Raw genomic sequence first — 9,995 nt, forward strand, 5'->3', positions numbered from 1 at the left:
TCTTTGATAATAATCTCTCAGTTGTTGTTGCCTATTCATCGCTCTCCGCATGTGTGGCTGTATCATTAACTCTTGTTCCGAATCCAAGGAGGAGCTAGATAATTGATCTCCTTCTGAGCTGTCTGCCACACTCTCCTCCTCCCTGTCACTCATGTCTTCTTGGTCAGAGGAGCCTTCATCAGCAGATTCCACCGGGGGACAAAACAGGCCTGCAGCATGTGGATGTCTCCCCCACATCCACAGTCCTTGGGGCAGGAGCTGGGCCAGAGCTAACCACAACACAACCAAAACAAAACAAAAATCTATTGATTAATCATTTTGTACATATCCATCGAACACATCTTAAAGTAAATTAATTTGACGGCTGATACGAGCAATAATGTAAGAAAATTGGTTTTGGTTATTCACTTAATTTACGATTTTGTTGTGCTTTTGATCGCTTACAATCCATCATAGGTATAATAATACATTTCTTATATATAAAATTATTCATAATTTATCTCAAAGAATTTAATGCTTATATAAATTCATTCCTTTTTAAATATATATATATATAAATATTTCATATATATACTGTATCTCAATTTTTTTTCTTATTTTTAACCATTCGTAAAAATCGTTCCAAGTTTTATAATATTCGGAGTCTTCTTTATTATTTATTTTGAGTATCATCATGTTTGCTTCGTCACAGTCCATAATTTTTCTTACTAACATAGAGTCGTCTGGTAGATCTTTCTGTTTCCAGAATTGTGTGATTGAAATTCTGGCCGCTGTCAAAATATGTAATATTAAATAGTATTGGGGGTTTTTCATATTCTGATCTATGATGGGATTATCTCAGGAGGCCCATGATGGCTTGTGTGCCTGCGTTTTGTACTATCTGCAGTCTCCGAACGTTCTTCAAAGGTAGCCCCATATAGAGAGCATTGCAGTAGTCAAACCTGGAGGTGATAAGGGTATGAATGACTGTGAGCAGAGGCTCCCCATCCAGATAGGGCCACAACTGGTGCACCACATGAACCTGGGCAAACATCTCCCTCACTACAGCTGAGAGATGGTGTTCTACATTCAGCTTGGATTGAGGAGGACTCCCACATTGGCCCTCTCTGAGGGGCTCAAAATCCCCCCCCCCCCCAGGGAAATGGACGGACAGATAGGATTGTCCTTGGGAGGCAAAACCACAGCCACTCCATCTTGTCGGGATTGATCTTGAGCCTGTTGACACCCTTCCAAATCCTAACAGCCTCCAGACACCGGCACATCACTTCCACTGCTTCACTGACTTGACAGATCTTTAGTAACAGTTTGCATGCAACAGTAGACGCAAATTTTAAATATGATTTTCCTGAAAAGAGTTTGATTATATGATAAGGGAATGGTTAAGGGTATGGGCAAAATGTTGCTATTGTAAAACTGCTTTTGCTTGTGTTACTTCTATTTAAGAATGCTAGCGTAAAAGTGTTGAGTATCTGTATACTCCATATAGCAGCATTGTGCAAATGGCAATTTAACTCTGAAAAGTTTTAAATATGTTTTTTTTTACTGACCAGTAAAAAGACCAACAAGGACCTAGTGCTGTGTTTTTTTGTGGGGAAAGTTTTATTATTTAGATCTCTTTAAGAGTTCGCAATATTAGATGTGCATACTAGGTATTAAAAAGAAGTCTTTCTTTTTTGCAATATCTTTCAAGTGGCAGCTCGGGGGCAACAGAAGGCAGCAGCAGCAAGCAACTCACCCAGCGGGAGGAAATTCTTGGTGTTCATGTCTGTGATTTAACTCATGCCCAGCAGTGCGGGAAAGAGCTGAGGCAGTGGGAGAACCCCTGCTGCAGACCCCACTGAGAGAGTCACCTGTTGAGCCCGAGGTGCAGGGAGGCGGATCCCAGGGCTTGCTTGCTTGCTTCCTTCCTTCCTTCCTTCCTTCCTTCCTTCCTTCCTTCCTTCCTTCCTTCCTTCCTTCCTTCCTTCCTTCTAATTCCCTTTTCTCCTTTCTTTCTTTTTTCCTTCCTTAGAAACATAGAAACATAGAAACATAGAAGACTGACGGCAGAAAAAGACCCCATGGTCCATCTAGTCTGCCCTTTTACTATTTCCTGTATTTTATCTTACAATGGATATATGTTTATCCCAGGCATGTTTAAATTCGGTTACTGTGGATTTACCAACCACGTCTGCTGGAAGTTTCCTTCATTTCTTTCTTCCTTATTTCTTCCTTGTTCCTTCCTTCCTTCCTCTTCTTTCTTTGTTTCTTCCTCCCTCCCTTCTTTCTTTCTAATTCCTTCCTTCTCCTCTTTCTTTCTCCCTCCCTCCCTTCCTTCCTTCTAATTCCCTTTTCTCCTTTCTTTCTTTTTTCTTCCTTCATTCCTTTCTTCCTTATTTCTTTCTTGTTCCTTCCTTCCTCCCTTCCTCTTCTTTCTTTCTTTCTTCCTCCCTCCCTTCTTTCTTTCTAATTCCTTCCTTCTCCTCTTTCTTTCTTTCTTTCTCCCTTCCTCCCTCCCTCCCTCCTTGCAACATGGCCAGAGGGCTCACTCTGAGGGGATCCACACAGGGATTTCATAACCATGACCAAGAACGATGCGCACCTCCAAGAAAGGGAGGGAATCCTGTGAGAGGGGACTGGCAGGGAGGGGCAAATTTCTCTGCCTTCAATCTCTCCTCAACCTTGCCGCCACCGAGTAAACGGCCATGCCCCTGCAGGAGGAAGGCACAGCTGAGCCAACGGTTCCTGCTGGTGGCTGAGAAATAGCTGGAAAGGCGGTATCCAAGGGTGCCGAGCTTTGGCAGTGGAACAGGTTCCAAGCGCACCTGGGCAACTGAGGAAAAGTGAGCAAAGCAGGAAGTTAAGGCCAGGGTGGGTTCTGGCTTACCTTGCTGCCGGTTTGCTTCTTCATCCACCTTGTGCAGCACCCAACAGCTTGTGTGCACCCAACAGCTTATGCGCAGAAGTAAAAAACAAGATGGTGCCACCAAGCGAGCTGTTTCAGGGGCGTGTCCAGCTGACCATCACTTCTGGCTTGGTAAGCAGGGGGAAATTCCTGCTACTTGTTCTATAGAACTCACCTCTGGTTTGGACCTATGTAAGGCTACCTCTCTAGGGCAGTCTTCGCAAACTGTAGCAACAACCATGTGTTCTGTCGGGCTCTCTGGTAGACTCCTCCCAAAAATGCACAGGTACAAATTTCAGACACACACATGTTTAAAAATTCAAAACAATGTTCTTTATAATGAAAAGTCACTTAAACCAAGCCCTCTTTTGGTATAGCAAAGAGCACTTGTCTCCAAACAAACTGGTAATTGGTACCAGTCCCTTATCAGTTCTGTGATACTTAGCTTGCAGCTGTGAGGCAATTCACAGTCCTTCTTCTTTCACAAAGTGAAACACCCTTTGCTCTGCTATAGTTTCAAAGAGGGGAAAAATCAATACACCAAGGTCGAAGTCAGCAAGGCAGGCACAAAACACAACGATCAGATAATCCTCCACAATGGCCAAACCCACACGCTGCTCTTTATAGCAGCCTCACTAATTACCACAGCCCCACCCAACCACAGGTGACCTCATTTTCTTTGATAATAATCTCTCAGTTGTTGTTGCCTATGCATCGCTCTCCGCATGCGTGGCTGTATCATTAACTCTTGTTCCGAATCCAAGGAGGAGAGAGGTAATTGATCTCCTTCTGAGCTGTCTGCCACACTCTCCTCCTCCCTGTCACTCATGTCTTCTTGGTCAGAGGAGCCTTCATCATCAAATTCCACCAGGAGCAAAACAGTCCTTGGGGCAGGAGCTGGGCCAGAGCTAACCACAACACCATGTTATGGACTTCCAATTCCCAGAATGCTCAGCAAAGGATATTCTGGCAGGGGGATTCTCAAAATTGAAGTTCATATACTGTAGATAGAAGTTTGCAGATTAGAAAACACTATTTTGGTTTGTTAAACAGTAAAGATGCATAGAAAGGCCAAGGGGGAACATGTTTGCTGAGTGAGGTATATTGAAATAATATTTTTGTTTCTGGTGGCAGGTGGCATGTGTGAGGATTAATAAAGCTCTGAACTGTGAAAATATTTTAACAGTAACACTTGCTGTAGGAGAGTTCCTGGTCATTTTGAAAAAAATCTAGGTTTATGAGCAGTATTAAATTGTAGTTGAGATTATTGACAAATCTGCTGTTTAGGCTTAAACCTTGGATACCAGATGAGAGAAAAATGCAGGTTTCAGATTTGCCCCCATAAGCTACAAACTCAAAAGTATACAATAAAAAAATAATTTTTTTCTGGTTCACCTTGGTTCCCTTTCATAATTAAAACAGATAGCAGCATCCTATCAAGGAAGATTTCTGTACTGTTCCTAAAAAATACTTCTGAGTTACTTTTGACATGAAAAAAGTTGTGAAATGCTAGGAAACCAAGAAAAAAGAGTAACTGTGTGAAAAAGGGGCTCACTTCACCAGGACAGGATCTACTTGGGAGGCAGGACAGGAACAGAATAACAGGAAGCCACAACAACGTCTCTAAAGATGTGATAAGCCTAGCATTTCCAAACCCATTATGAAAGGAAAACCAAGTTCTCTCTAAGAACATGAAAAGATGAAAATAAAAAAGAAGTTGTTTGTTTTTTCTTAATAGAGCAAATCGACAGAATCTTTTTTTTGCAGGGGGTATAAGATTTTCTTTATTTTTTTCCAACGTAAGCATTGGATAAGGAGTTAACACAGAGATGAAAGGATCAAATTAGATATCGAGTTAAGATGTTAAGATGTTAATGTTTTATTATAAATAGAAAAAGGGCATATAAGAGACTAGATTTCATAATATTGATGAAATATATCTCATGTGTAGTTAATTTTAATTAACTTAGCAAGAAGAGGATAAAAACTACATATTAAAAGTATTATTAGGATTTTTTTTTTCTCTGAATGTTTAACGTATCAAAGAAATATCATTAATTATTATTTTAAGCATTGATTCTGTGTTTTTCCTTGCTCATGTTGTTTTATTGTATGTTGGAAGAAATTGGCAGAATGATAAGGTGATCAATCGTCCTTAAGGGAGGACAGGCCTTCTTTTGTAGATTCTATCCTTCCTCAAAAAGTGTCCTCCTACCTGTCCTCCTTTTCGATATTTTAAAAGTAGTCTGTTAATCTCTGTATTCAGAGATGCCGCGCTGAACTATTACGCATCATGTGACGGTACAGTTCGGAAAGACGCGATTATGAAATGCATGCACAGGGCACAGGAGAACTTCACGTGTCTCGCACTTGTTTGCCACCACTGCTTTTATATTATACTTTGTGTTTACTTCTAATAGAAATACGAAATTATTTCTTTCTCATTGAATGTTATACTCAAGTAAGTACAATTCACGTTTTATTAATTCATTAACTCAATTTTATACAACTCTGTTTTCAATACAAATGTAAAATTATTTAAATATAGATTTAGTAAAGTTTTATCACTTTTGTTTTTAAAGTTTTAGCCTTAATTATTAGTTTTGTTTATTCATAATGACATAAATGTTTCGTTTATTTACATTGTATGTTTTTCTTAATTTTTTTTGTCCTCCTTTTCTTAATTTTTTTTTGTCCTCCTTTTCTTAATTTTTTTTGTCTTAGAAACATAGAAACATAGAAGACTGACGGCAGAAAAAGACCTCATGGTCCATCTAGTCTGCCCTTATACTATTTTCTGTATTTTATCTTAGGATGGATATATGTTTATCCCAGGCATGTTTAAATTCAGTTACTGTGGATTTATCTACCACATCTGCTGGAAGTTTGTTCCAAGGATCTACTACTCTTTCAATAAAATAATATTTTCTCACGTTGCTTTTCATCTTTCCCCCAACTAACTTCAGATTGTTTCCCCTTGTTCTTGTGTTCACTTTCCTATTAAAAACACTTCCCTCCTGGACCTTATTTAACCCTTTAATATATTTAAATGTTTCGATCATGTCCCCCCTTTTCCTTCTGTCCTCCAGACTATACAGATTGAGTTCATTAAGTCTTTCCTGATACGTTTTATGCTTAAGACCTTCCACCATTCTTGTAGCCCGTTTTTGGACCCTTTCAATTTTATCAATATCTTTTTGTAGGTGAGGTCTCCAGAACTGAACACAGTATTCCAAATGTGGTCTCACCAGCATTCTATATAGTCTTCCTTTTCTTAATTTTTTTGTCCTCCTTTTCTTAATTTTTTTTGTCCTCCTTTTCTTGTTTTTTTTGTCCTCCTTTTCTTAATTTTTTTGTCCTCCTTTTCATTGTAAAAAAAATTGGGCACCACTATTTACTATTTATTTATTTATTTATTTTGTCCAATACATAATACACATTGAAGAGAATAGATATGTAATAATATAAATAAAGAAAAGAATAGAAGAAAAGATATAAAAGTATAGGTGAGCATATTTGAAAGGAAGAAAAGATAAATGAGATAAGGAGAGACAATTGGACAGGGGACGGAAGGCACACTGGTGCACTTATGCACGCCCACTACCTGATATAGCTTGCACCATGGGTAGGCAAAGTTGACTCTTCTATGACTTGTGGACTTCAACTCCCAGAATTCCTGAGCCAATCATGCTATCTCAGGAATTCTGGGAGTTGCAGTCCACATGTCATAGAAGAGCCAACTTTGCCTACACCTAGCTTAGTGCTGACTATAATAATCCTTTATCCTTCTCTTCAAATGGCGGAAGCCCTTTCTGGTCAGAGCTCTGCGCTGGCTGCAGACAGCCCCAAACCACCAACCGAGGAGGAAGCTGGGAGGCCTCAGCATCTTTCCAGAGCCTTCGTTGCAGAGCAAAGCCGGCTACAGGAATGAAGGAACGACTATTCAAATGATTATCCTATCAAAGCAGTAAGAGCTCTTTCTCAGCCTGTGGTAATACCAATTGTTCTTTTCAGAGGACATATCCAGGCCACAGGCTTCAAGGAGGAATTTGAAGCATGGTTACTCTCTGGGGAGGCCTGCCTTGGCATCTCACATGGCCTTTCCATCCCCTTGCCAAACAGCTGGAATGGGCTCGGCTGCCTCCAGCGACACAATGGCGTCCTTTGAAACAGAGACAATTTTATGGTCAACTTAAGCAAATGATCCATCTGGAGCCAGACTGTCCCACGGCTCTCAGCTTTCAAGCCAGTGAGTTCCTGGCCATCGGGAAGGAGGGGATGAGGAGGGAAATAAACACAGTAGGGAGTTTGTATGTGTGTATAATGTGAGACAATGCCTCAGACTAGCCATTGTTGAATTTATTTTAGATTTCTATTTGAACTTTTAAAGTCCTTTACTTCCTTAAAGGTTGGGCTGGCTGGGCGGGGAACTTCAAGTCTTATGACAGAGTTGGAATTAAAATGATGCAGAATTGAAGGAGATAGCACATGTGCATAAAGAGGGGCCTAGCAGGGTGGACAAAGTTAAAAGCCCAGAATTTGAAAACAGCTTATGACATTTTGCAGGCATTAATATAGCATAGCATAGCATAGCATAGCATAGCATAGCATAACTCTACGAGACTAGACTTTCAATCCTGGGCCTAGAAAGCCTAGAACTAAGACACCTTAAACATGATCTAAGTATTGCCCACAAGATCATATGCTGCAACGTCCTGCCTGTCGGCGACTACTTCAGTTTCAACCACAACAACACAAGAGCACACAACAGATTTAAACTTAATATTAACCGCTCCAAACTTGACTGTAAAAAAAAATGACTTCAGTAACCGAGTTGTCGAAGCGTGGAACTCATTACCGGACTCCATAGTGTCATCCCCAAACCCCCAACACTTTACCCTTAGATTATCTACGGTTGACCTATCCAGATTCCTAAGGGGTCAGTAAGGGGCGAGTACAAGTGCACTAGAGTGCCTTCCGTCCCCTGTCCTATTGCTCTCCTGTATCTCCTATTCCTTTCTTCTATTCCTATATCTCTTCTTCTATTCTTTCATTGATATGTTCTATTACTATATCTTCTTTTCTATTCTTTCATAGATATATTTTACTATGAGTATCTCCTCTATAACCTTCATCATGTATTTTACTATGTGTATATATATATACCCACTAAAACTCTCATTGTGTATTGGACAAAATAAATAAAATAAATAAAAAATAAAATAGCACAGCACAGCACAATATAACATAACATAACATTGTAAGAAGCATGCATATGTGCACCGTGTGCCTACCATTCCTGTCCTAATGTTTCTCTATTATTAGTACCAATATCATGTATATAAACATTGTTATATCTATCACATGGTTTTGCTGAATTTTTAAAATTAAGGGAGACTAGGATAGTGCTATTTCGGCCTTGTTCTGGCCTCATCAGCTAGCCATACCCTTACTGGAATTTGATCCTGGGGCTTCTGCCTTGTAAAGCAGAGAATTATTATATCTTTGTATACTACCAATAAATACTTGACAGGGGTGAGCTACTGCCCGGACGGGAGGGGGAATGCAGTGGGGTAGCAAAAGTGGAACTCCACCCCAGAGCACTGAATTTGCACGAAAGATGTTGAAAGAAAATGCAGAGTGTCCTGCATAAGCCACGCCCACAGTGTGGTAGTAAAATTTTTGGTAGCCCTTCACTGGTACTTGACAAAAACAACTAACCAACTAACCAACTAACCAACCAACCAACCAACTAACCAACTAACCAACTAACCAACTAACCAACTAACCAACTAACCAACTAACCAACTAACCAACTAACCAACTAACCAACTAACTAGGCAGGCATTCACTTTTATAGGTTAATTGTAATACAGCCTCTAACTTTTCATTGCTGTGGCTGTCCAGTACTCTCTACTTAGAACATTTGAATGCTGTATTTATTATACGTATATGCTGAGCTCAGCAGTAGGTTGCTCCCGGTTCGGCCCGGTGCTGTGAACCAGTAGCGGCAGCAGCTGGAGACTCCGCCCAGCTGCCCGGAACGCTTCTGCGCATGGGATTTAGAACCCACTACTGGCTGACCTGCCATGTTTATAGTATAGCCATATCTGAATTGCAAAATTTCTGAGATGGTAGCAAAGAATTTGAGTTTTCTGTACCTATCTGCTGCCTATTTGTCACCCAGAATTAACAACCCAGCTAGAGCAGACCTACATAATTGGAACAAGATAAATAGAGAGTGATCAATGCTTTTTAGAGCATTTGGAGAGAAATTGCCAAGCTCACTGAATGCGAAGAACCAGATTATATCATAACAGGCACAGGTAATTGCCCCAGCATGCAGGTCCCATGCATACTCCATCCTCATTCTTCTCTCAAACCTGGATTCCTAAGAATCTGCTGTACATATCTAGCCCTGTCCAATGAGTGAATTCACGTCTGTCTGAACGCAAATGACTGGGGTTTATTTTTTTTTAAAAGGCATTGGGGTTTTAATATGTTTTTTAAATTTAGATTTTTACATGTGATGCATTACTTTGTTGTGAGCTGCCCTCAGTCAAAGGAATAGGGTGGCAAAAAATCTAACAAACAAACAAACAAACAAACAAAAAATTAATTTCTACCGGAGATTGGTGAAGATTATGACATCTATGTGTCTATGTGTCCAGTCAGCGAAGCAGTGGAAGTGATGTGCCGGTGCCTGGAGGCTGTTGGGGTCTGGATGGGTGTCAACAGACTCAAGCTCAACCCTGATAAGACAGAGTGGCTGTGGGTTTTGCCTCTCAAGGACAATTCCATCTGTCCGTCCATTACCCTGGGGGGGGAATCACTGACCCCCTCAGAGAGGGTCCGCAACTTGGGCGTCCTCCTTGATCCACAGCTCACATTAGAGAAACCTCTTTCAGCTGTGGCAAGGGGGGCATTTGCCCAGGTTCACCTGGTGCACCAGTTGCGGCCCTATCTGGACCGGGAGTCACTGCTCACAGTCACTCATGCCCTCATCACTTCGAGGCTCGACTACTGTAACGCTCTCTACAATGGGCTACCTCTGAAAAGTGTTCAGAAACTTCAGATCGTGCAGAATGCAGCTGCAAGAGCAATCATGGGC

The sequence above is a fragment of the Erythrolamprus reginae genome, chromosome 1 (assembly GCF_031021105.1).
Source record: "Erythrolamprus reginae isolate rEryReg1 chromosome 1, rEryReg1.hap1, whole genome shotgun sequence".
Classification (NCBI taxonomy): domain Eukaryota; kingdom Metazoa; phylum Chordata; class Lepidosauria; order Squamata; family Dipsadidae; genus Erythrolamprus; species Erythrolamprus reginae.